Genomic DNA, 10,852 nt, shown 5'->3' on the forward strand with positions numbered 1-10,852 from the left:
CGGTCCACGGCAGGAGTGGGATCGAACTCCTCGACAGAAGGCCCCTCCAGGCTGATCCTCATCAGGTCTTCGGTGGTGGAGACCCCAAGGCAGCTTCTTGTCGAATTCTTAATCCGGTTCTGCGCAGAGAAGCCTCACTCACACTGGGCAGCTGAAATGGGCAGCACCAGCATAAGCTGCACCAACTCCAGTATGTTCTAGGGAAAAGATATCTTTCAATTTCATTTAAACTCTTACCATTAACTTATCAAAACCGACCATAGAAGGATACCATACATAACCACTCAGGACTGTTAGTCTACCTTGTAATCGTGCCTGTAGGGGTCCTTTGTCAACATTGTCTCCCACAGGCCACTGTTGGACTTGTCCTTGAAATTGTGGCTGACCAGGATTTTCAGCCATTGCCACTCATCCTGGATTGCAGCCATGTTGCACCCGATCTGCAAGATTGAACCGAGCAAGTGAGTTTGAAATGCCTCATCAGGTATGCCACACCATCATTGCCAAAGGTGAGAAGGCTGGCCTGGTCTTCTGGCCATGTGTCAGGGTTTAGCACTCTGAAAGACTCCACTGGGGTCTGGACACCCTCATCCTTCAGCAAACCACCAAACCTGGCTTTGAGATCATCCACACCGATGTTGATGGCCGCCTCCATGTGCTGCTTCAGCTGGGGATTGGTGAGGTCCGTGAAGCCTTTCAGATTCCCCTTCAGTGTTATTCCCTTTAACAGAAATAACACACACACCAACACACAATGAAATGTCTGGCGACTTCTCCACTGCATTTCCCTACTTATCCTCAAATTGTTCTATTGGGCAACAAATACATTGATTCTCACAATGAGAATCTGTCTTAATCATCGATTTTAATCATTGATTTCTCTTACATCCTAACACACCTGGAATCACCACTCATCACCCTGCTGCTGAGCAAGCATGGTCTGGATCTTCTCCAGCATGCCTCCTGCCTTTGCCCTAAGCTTTAGTGCTTCCAGTCTGGTCACTGTCTTCCTCAACTCTGATGTGGCTTGGGGGAGGATCAGGTCATTCCTTTGCAGGGTGAGGCTAAGTGAGGATAGCTCCTCAAACATGTCTGAGAGAAAATGGCAGAATACACGAGTGCATTCTCCATTTCCCGCTTTATCTGTTTAGTGAGAAAATAAACTGTCACCTGTCAGTTACTTGATTCTGAAAGTTCATTTGAGTCTTGAACCTATTTTTTAAAACTAGTGTGGTATTACATTTCCTGTGTAAAACTGACCTTCTTTGCCCGCCCTTGAACTTCTGCTGTTGTTGATGCTATGGCCAGGTGTTCCATGTGCTGCAGAACAGCGGAGTACTGGCCTTCGTCAGTGGCAAGGTCCTTGTCTTGTACATGCCGTAGGAACACTTTGAGGGCTCTGTGGACATGGGGGATCCAGCGAGTTCCCTTGATGCTAGACGGTGTGCAAATATCCACACCGAGCTCTTGCCCGAGAACATAGAGCTCTCTTTTGGATTTTCTGCTGAAGTGATACGTCTTCCATATCAGATTCAGAAGATCGTACACGACAGACACCTTTGGCTCTTTCTTCTGAATGGTCAGTATTGCCAGCTCTAGTCTGTTAAAGTCAGAACAGAATCTTCCAAAAAATTAACCGTTAATTAATTCTGTGGTATTTACCATTCCAGCACTTAGCTCACACACACAGGCGCGCACACACACACACAGTATTGTTTGACATGATCTGCTAGCAAATAAAAATAAATCATAGAGAATTTATTAGTTACAAACCTATGTGGCATACAGTGGATTGGGATTATATGCCCCCCTGCCTCTCTCTGTAGGTGGGCAATCACTCCCTCACGGTGGCCCGTGTTCACAGAGGCACCATCTGCCCCGAAGGAGATGCACTTCTTCATCCATGACCCTCCATCCTCCTCTGGGCAAACAGCATGAAATGTGGCCATGGTGGCATCCAAAATACCTCGAATGACAACACAAAAAAACAATTATACAGAAGTATTTCTGACAAACTAAATTATCTCCATTATGAATAATGATTAAATTTACACAAGAATAAAGCCTATAATGAGGAACAACTTACCAATGGCATGGGAGTGCTCAAGGGTCTGTTGTCCGACCAGGAGATTGACTGGCTTTCCATCCTGCAACAAGCGTACGTAGACAATCTCGCATTCGGTGTTGGATATGTCAGTGTCTCCGTCTATTAGAACGGCAAGATATTTCGTGGCTTTCAGCTTTGCTGACAGGCTCTCTCATTATGTCAGCAATTTGACCGATCATCTCCGCACATCTTACATCATTGTCATATGTGGGATTAATGTCAACTTTTGTGGTGGAGTCTGATATGCGGCCCAAATTTGACGAAAGGTTCTTCTTCTTTCGCAATGAAATATGCGATGTTTATCTTTATTTTCAGCTGCCGCCTCTTCTCCTCCTCAGACAGCAGCACTTGCCTCCTCAAGGCTGCTGACACCGTGCCTGATGGTTTCTCCTGTCTCAACAGGTACAGATCTCTGCACTGGATATGCCGCCACGAGATGTTATGTTTCGCTATGCTATCTCTTTTCAGATGCGGGTTTCCTGACACGAAGGACGAGTTGCCTGCCTGTTTCTGCCCTCTACAATATTTGCAGAACATGACGTTGTTTTCGAACTCTAGCCATGGGAACATTTTGAGCCAATTTGCATTGAATCTATTGTTCTCCCTCCACTGGCTACAGTGACGTCGAAGTGACAGCGGGGGGGTCATGGTAGCTTCGCTAACGTTGTTCTCAGCATCCCTAACGTTATCCGCCATGTCAACGTTAGTCACCTCAGGTAAACCGTGTGAAGAGGTTTCATTAGTTGAATCTTGCGAATCCCCCTCGCCGGATTCCTCTTTCTCCTCGTCTCTTTTTCGCTTAAAATAAAATTGAATGGGCTTCATTTTTAGTGATGTCTGCATGTTAACTTATAGCCTATACCGATACTTTTTTCCAGTGTTTTTCACCTTTCTCTCTCTGACTGGACTGCTTCATCACAGAAAACTCTACTGTGGTTGGCGCATGCCGCTTGTGGAATGTGGGTCTTGTAATTTTTAAACAATTAGCAGCGGGGGGGAAATAGATTACGGTAGGTTGTAATCTTTAATCGCACACTGTGCTCGTAAATAATTTTTCCGGTTCGCACATATCTATTTTTAGGGGCAAATGCGAGTGAAATACTCGCACTGTAGAGCCCTGCACTGGAGAACTGCATTGCCGACAAGGTGGAAAGGATGCCAACATTAGAGCTATCATTAGCTGTTCGAATGGTTGAAACAATGCTACAAAGTCAAGGATTGAAACTGCTTACCTTTCCTCTTAATTTGCCATTTAAAAAAAAAAAAAAAAAAAAAAATCACTTATGAAGTTGTGCAGATCTGTTGAGTTTTTTTCCGGTGTTGAGGGGCATCCAATTTGTTCCAGTCAGGTTATATATAGGGATGCATCGATACCACTTTTTCTCTTCCGATATCTGAAATCTCAATACCAGTGTTGTTGCTTTTTTTGCATAAGTTTAGAATATCTTTACATTATTGTGTGGAATTAATTGGGGTACTCTGTAATATGAAAAGAAACACAAACCTCTAACTACACATTGTTTCAATATAAATGTATGCAGTATTCTATTAAAAAAAACTTTTGTTAACTAGTTTACTGGATAATGTAGCAGCAAAATTAACAGTAATTCCAGTATAAGTCTTCAGTAGAAAAGACAGTTTCTTTGCGAAAAATTTAAAGGATTCAGATCTTTGTTCAATTTATTTGTAAGATATCAGTCCACTTTTCACAGTTATTTTTTGGAACCCATTCAACTTAAATATTGTTATAATTTGTAAACAAATAATGATTATAACAATAAATTATTATTATTATCATTGACTTAGCATTTTAAATACAACAGCAATATATTCAATTATGCACCTTTAACTTTAAAACCTTTGGGCTTTTGTTTTTACATTCTGAACTCTCCAGGAACTCCTGTAAGTGGTATGTAGGTGAGTTCACAGTAGTTTAATTTGCTTATTCAGATTCTGGTAAAATGTTCGGTTCTGAATGCATATTATAAGTGAATCGAACTTTGAACATCTATATCTGAGACGTTGTTCGTGAGTAGCACTCAAATATTGTGCACCGCTGAGAAGGCTAAAAATAGCCACGAGTGCATCACCAGCCTGTGCGTGAATTTGTCAACAGAGCAGTACCATTCGCTAACGCGCTGGCGCTGCGCATACTATATATTTACTTATTAAACACAGCCTTTTGTGATTCACAGAGCTATCGCACGTCTTCAAGTGGCTTTGAATAAAATGCATGAGTCATATGAACTGTTTTAATGGTGTTTTTATGGTTCTTTTATATCATTTTTGGAGCTTGACAGTAATGAACATGACTAACACACAGTATCAGATTTTGGATCTGGCTCATCGGACCGAAAAGCTTCAGTATCGGAGCCGATACCGAGTCAGGTATTGGATCGTTGCATCCCTAGTTATAAACATGAGCACTCCGAAGAGGTTTTGTACACTATACAAACTGTCCGTAATTTGAACGGTAAAAGACTGTAAAAATGTTACAGTAAATAAAAAGTTAATTGGTTAAAGGTTAGTTACCTTAAAATATACGGTTAAAAAGTATAATATATTTTAAAAGACAAAACGTAATTTTAAGGTAAAATGTTGTAAAAAATGACCTTTTTTAGATGTATAAAATATAATTATACGTATAATTAACGGTAAAAATGTATATTATGTTTAACAAGAGAGTTCATGTACTTTTTATGGTAAAATATTGTTACAATTACAGTAAAAAAACAAAACGATCGCCGTTCCCAGAATTCCCTGCGTGACCCATCACATTTCGTTATATTTTATGGGAATAGTTCTGTTGTTATTTTTAATATCACTTATCTACATTGAGGTGTTCTGTGTTATATTTTATGTAGTTTAGTTCCTGTTTATTGCATTATTTTAATTTCACACGTGTTACCCTGTTTGTGTGACTGACACTGAGCACTGTCTCTACATGTTTATTGGTCATTGCTCTTGGTAAGGCCACTATTGATCAACTTCATGTCATCATGTGTACTTCTGTAATTACAATGGTGTGTAACAATACAATTTAAAGTGAAAAGCAGTTTTTTATAGTTCAAGAAGGTTAAAGTATTAAGTTTATATCATGTAATAATATAAATGGTAATGCACCGTAAAATATATAGGCATCAGCATTACATCCCGTAAAGCCTGAAGTGTGGTTACCGTATTTTTTTCCGGTGAAAACCACAAACCATAAATTTAACAGGATTTTTTTTTTTTTTAGTGTAGCGAAGCAGATTTGTAAGTTAATTATCAGTAATAAATCATAATTTCATGTTTTCCTTTCTTGTACATCATAGATTTCATATGACAATTAAAAAATATTGTAAGTGGAGATGAAGCATACAGTCACCAGTGTTTTTTTCACTGCTGAACAACAAACACATTTGACCTGTAAGATTTTAGTTATGGCAACGGCTTTGAAGGAGATACCAGAGTGAGAGAAATTTATTAAAGCATCGCCATTGAAAGTGATACTAAAGTTCAGCACTATTTTACATTTGAGTGAAAAGTTTTCATTCATTTTATACAATTTAAAACTATTGACCGATTAATCAGTTATCGACCTGTTTTCACAACTTGGTTATTGGGATCGGCAAAACCAACTATCAGTCAACCTCTAAATGTAACCAATGATGTTATGTACATGTAGGAATGCAGACATTTCTCAATTAATTGAACAATGGAAAATCCAAGGATGAAACAAAATAAACTGTGAAAGTTCAACTTGTAGAAGGGCTTGAAGAAATATATTTGCTGGTCTGTCTGTGTTAAAAAAACCATTACTTAGTGGTTTCAGTTACTGTCAAAGTGTTTGTTTTGGAATAATATACCTAATTGTGTTAGTATTGTATTGATGTGAACAACAGAGTGATGGCATGGAATGTACATATGTGCTAAGCTAAAGAAGAAAAAAGAAACTTTGCAAGGCGCAACAATGTAACATGCAACAACTTAGGTAAGTATAGTGTGCATGCAGAACATTCCAGGTTTGAGACTTCTCTTATTTTTCTGAATAACCTGAACCTGAAATGTTCACAGAAATAAATCCTCTATAGTAGCATTCTGGTGTAAAAAAAAAAAAAAAAAAAAAAAAAAAAAACCAATTGTTTGAGATTCCACTGATTACAGAGATAGGGCTAGTAGAAATCTGGGGGAAAGCCTCCTTTATTCATACATTTACTTTATTCATGCAAATATCGGCCAATCGTTTTTGGTTACTATTGGCATCGGCCAAAAATTATCATATCGGTGCATCCTAGTTTTAACAATAGTTTTTTGGGTTCTCTGAAAAGTATATTATACTTTTGTATTAGATGTATTTTAGCATATTTTAATTTTATGGTCAAAACCTGAAACTGTCATGTCATTTGGTATGACAGATATAAAGCACTATTATATATATATATATATATATATATATATATATATATACACACACATACACACACGCACACACACACTACCGGTCAAAAGTTTTTAAACACTTGACTGAGATGTTTCTCATGATCTTAAAAATCTTTTGATCTGAAGGCGTATGCTTAATGTTTGAAATTAGTTTTGTAGACAAAAATATAATTGTGCCACCATATTAATTTCTTTCATTATAAAACTAAAATTTAATTAAACTTTTTTTTTTTTTTTTTTAAATTGAGTTGGACCAAATAATAAGGAAAAGCAGCCAATAAGTGCCCAACATAGATGGGAACTCCTTCAGTACCGTTTAAAAAGCATCCCAGGGTGAAACCTCAAGAAGCTGGTTGAGAAAATGTCAAGAGTACATGTCTGCAAATTCTAGGCAAAGGGTGACTATTTTGAAGATGCTAAAATATAACACAGTTTTGATTTATTTTGGATTTTTAGTCGCAACATAATTCCCATAGTTCCATTTATGTTATTCCATAGTTTTAACGACTTTACTATTATTCTAAAATGTGAAAAAAATTTATAATAAAGAATGTTTCAAAACTTTTGACCGGTAGTGTATATAATTGATATTTTATGATAGTTTACTATTTTATTTATGGCTTAAGCCATGCCATTTTAAAACCACATTATGAAGATTATTATTTGCTTTAAATGGCTTGTGTAATATATCCAAAAGACTCCGTCAGCAAGACCAGGCTTTGTCCCTGCAGCAGATACAACAGACTGAACAGATTTAATTATACTTGATCATTTGAAATTGTTTTTTTTTTTCTCTCTCTCTCTATCCATCTGTTATTTCTGACTCTCATTTTCGATAATGAATGTGGTCTCTGGGAGGCCACATCATAGACCTTCACACAAAAGCTCTCCAAATGTTAATTAAGATATTATAACATATTTAAATCAAAGAGAGTACAGTTTGAGTTCCCTTGTATAATTAGTTTATAAATTAGTTTTGTGAATTTCTTATACAGAGATCTCATCTGATTATCTTTGACAGGAGCTGTGTTACAGTTAATGTTGGCATAGGAAGATTCAGATGTCCAAACAAATAAAGAGCCTGCATTGATTGTCTGTCTGTGTCCATATGGACCAACTGGCATCAGTCCATGTTATTTATACAAAATGTTTTCTACCGTGATCCACTTGTTCTTCTCATTAAATTTTTTATATATTTTTTAATACTGATTTGTGCCTCTGTCCTTGTTGTGACCCTCTTAATGAGCTGTTGTCTCCATTCATTTGGGTTCTTGATTAAATGGCCATTTTTTCCCCTCATCTTTTGTGCTTCTAGCTTGGGGCAGTCCTTGGGGCTTTGGCAAGGTCAGATGTTTTGGGGAATATGCGGGTTAATTTTCCTCCTGCTGACCACAAGCTCTCTTTTTAAAAAAACCTTACCAGTCAGATAGCCCGATAAAGTGTTAACCTCTAACACAATCACTGTGTTAGCAAAGCCATGCTAGTGTTAAACCACATCACTGTTTTTGGCACATTGTCCAGTCACGTGTTTCTCAGTTCACTGGGCTGTCCTGTCCTGTCCTTCCCAGACCATCCCATTTGGCTTGCCCATCTCGGCACTGTCTTCTCTTTCAGTCTTCGAGAATGGAGTGTGTCTGTCAGTTGTACATTGTCTAAGGGCTCATAGACTTCACCATGGTGTCCATGTGAACAGAGAGAAATGGGAGAGAGCATGATGAGAGGTAAAAAGAATATAGCTCCAGACTCAACATGTGCAATCTTTCACCTCTTTCACAATATGTTTTTGCCTTTCCACTTCTATGTGAAGATGTGAAATCTCTTTGTTTTGCTGTTTGTCTTTGTTTCTTAGTGTAGGCTATATTTGGCTCTTTGTATGCCCCTGAGTGGTCCTTCATCTCTGCTCTCTCACTAACTTTAGTCCAAAATAAAGGTTTGCCTCCTCTTAGTTAAGCATTTAGGTCAGTGAGGACTGGCTTAAAGTTTATCAGCATTATAAAGTGTTTATATAATCATTAAAATGAGGAAAATGAAATAAGCAAGTTTTTCCTGTTTGTTTGTGACTGCCTGAATGAGGATGTGCACAAAGGTCCTTGGAGAATGGTGTTTTTGCAATGCTCTGTCAAATTTGTTATTCCTTGTAAATGCTTCTACTCTCCTAACAAATATGCATAGATGTGGTAGCCAAACATGCATTCCCTAAGCTTTTATTTTTCCTTTTCCTCTCAGTATGCCTTGGTAACTCCCACTGTTAGAATTTTTTATTATTGTTTATTTGCTCCCTACTTCAGACTGATATTTATTCTGCTTTTCACTTTTTACAGGCGTTTATACCAGGTTGTTGCAAGGTAAATGTGGCCAGCAAAAAATGTATGGATAAAATAAAATAACACATTGGTATTTTTGACACGTGTGTGTGTGTGCATGTTTGGGTGGTTTACGAGGAATTTTTTTTAGGTTACAAACTGGTAATTACAAGGGTATTATGCTATAAATGTGGTTTATGAGGACATTTCTAGTGTCCTCATAATTAAAATCGCTTAAAACATATTAAACGATGTTTTTTTTTTAAATGTACAAATGCAGACTTTTTTTGTGAGGGTTAGGTTTAGGGGTAGGGTTAGGGTTAGAGAATAGAATCTATAGTCTGTACAGTATAAAAATCATTGTCTATGGAGAGTCCTCATGAGGATAGTTGTACCAACATGTGTGTGTTGAGAGACAGAAGAAAGAAACACACCATGACAGACAGATTGCCAAGCATCAAACAAAAACTGCAAAACATAACTTTTTGTGCTCATAACTGTTTGGTTTTTTTTGCAGCTAAACATGGGCCTCTGACTACAGCAGTGAATTAAGAATGATGACAATTGTTTATTTAATGTCTCTACAACCATTATAGACCTTTTGCTCAGTGAAATACTGAAGACCAATAATTCAGTTGCATAATTGTTTGTGTGCATGCACATGGAGTTGGTTTAAGTTATGTTTCCACGTTTGCAGAAAATGACTGTCTTGACTAGCAGACAAGAACCTCTGAGTTACAGGACATGATTCCTCATGTCATACAACCTCATTGTGTTACATTTCTGTGCTTTCTTTGGTTTACGGATATAACATTTACAATAACTATACAAAGAGGCTGATGGTGTTATTTATTTATTTATTTATTTTTCTCTTTTATTTTACCCCACCTCTTTTACACCTTGTTCTAACCAAACATGATGCAACAAGTTTCCTACAGTAGGTAGTTCATCTCTTCACAAAAGTGAAAATGCCACACTACGCAGAAGTAATCACAGGCTTACAGCCAATCGGAGCATTATTGATGTTTAAAATACAGTCATGTGGAGTGGGATTTTGAACCTACTGGGTGGGGCTATTTAGCGGAACTCAAATTAACACAAGACAGCTTTTATCGTTCATTGCTTTATCATGTTACGCTTGGTTAGGCACACACACAGCACAACATACAAGACTTGGCTCCACTGATATATCTTAGCTTTTACCCAGCTGATATACAAGCCATTATCAGATTAATGACTGCTATTAATGACATCTTCATGAATGCATACACACCCACAAACTCCCTCGCACAGTTTTACTAGGACCAGCTAGTGCTAAAGTGCCCACCCCATTGACTAATTCAGTCCAAAGTTAACTTTCCTTAAAGGCTATTGATGAAATGCTGGCTTCAAGTGCATTAGGGGAACAATAAGGAAAAGAAAAAAGGAAAATATGTGTGAGCATGTGTGTTTATGTGAGGGTTTGAGAGGGAGCACTAGGTGGAGCTATGGACTCTTCCAAGAGAACAGGTGAGGCTCTCAGCTATACACACAATTAAATGAACTTATACAGAGCTGTGATCTGTTTTATCTCATGCTGACACTTACACTTTGTCCTGCACTATGTCATCACCTTAACTACTAAACTCACTTTCTGTTTAGAGAGGAAACAACTTTAACACCTTCCTTTCAGAATGTGTTACAGATTTGATTTGATCTAGGAGGCAGCAGAAGCAAATTATACAGTTTGGTATATTAAGTAAAAGTTTTACCAGTCAAGTAAACCGTTTTATGCCTTTGAGAGAGCAACCCAGTTTTTCACATGACCGGAATGCAAAGTTGTACAGGACCAGGTGAGCTCATCTCTGTGTTAGTGCTTTTGGGACTATGTGCAGTGGGGGCTATATTGAAAATCTTCCATTTATATTTATTTAGAATCTGGAAATAATCAAGGATTTAGAAAATGCAAAACAAAGTTATGGTGTAATATGGAGAATAAGTATTTTAGATCCAGCACTATTAAGTCTAATCAAATGCAAGC

General features: G+C 37.7%; 1 long non-coding RNA gene across 1 annotated transcript; it reads right to left on the minus strand.

Annotated features, from left to right (window-relative positions):
* Positions 1-627: 627 nt before the first annotated feature.
* LOC127422766 (uncharacterized) lies at positions 628-1,484 on the minus strand. The gene is made up of 3 exons (XR_007894218.1): positions 1,261-1,484; positions 899-1,143; positions 628-721 (listed from the first exon to the last, which is right to left on the minus strand). It is a non-coding gene; the product is annotated as an uncharacterized LOC127422766 (long non-coding RNA).
* Positions 1,485-10,852: the final 9,368 nt, after the last annotated feature.

Source organism: Myxocyprinus asiaticus, chromosome 32, assembly GCF_019703515.2.
Source record: "Myxocyprinus asiaticus isolate MX2 ecotype Aquarium Trade chromosome 32, UBuf_Myxa_2, whole genome shotgun sequence".
In the NCBI taxonomy this organism is placed as follows: Eukaryota; Metazoa; Chordata; class Actinopteri; order Cypriniformes; family Catostomidae; genus Myxocyprinus; species Myxocyprinus asiaticus.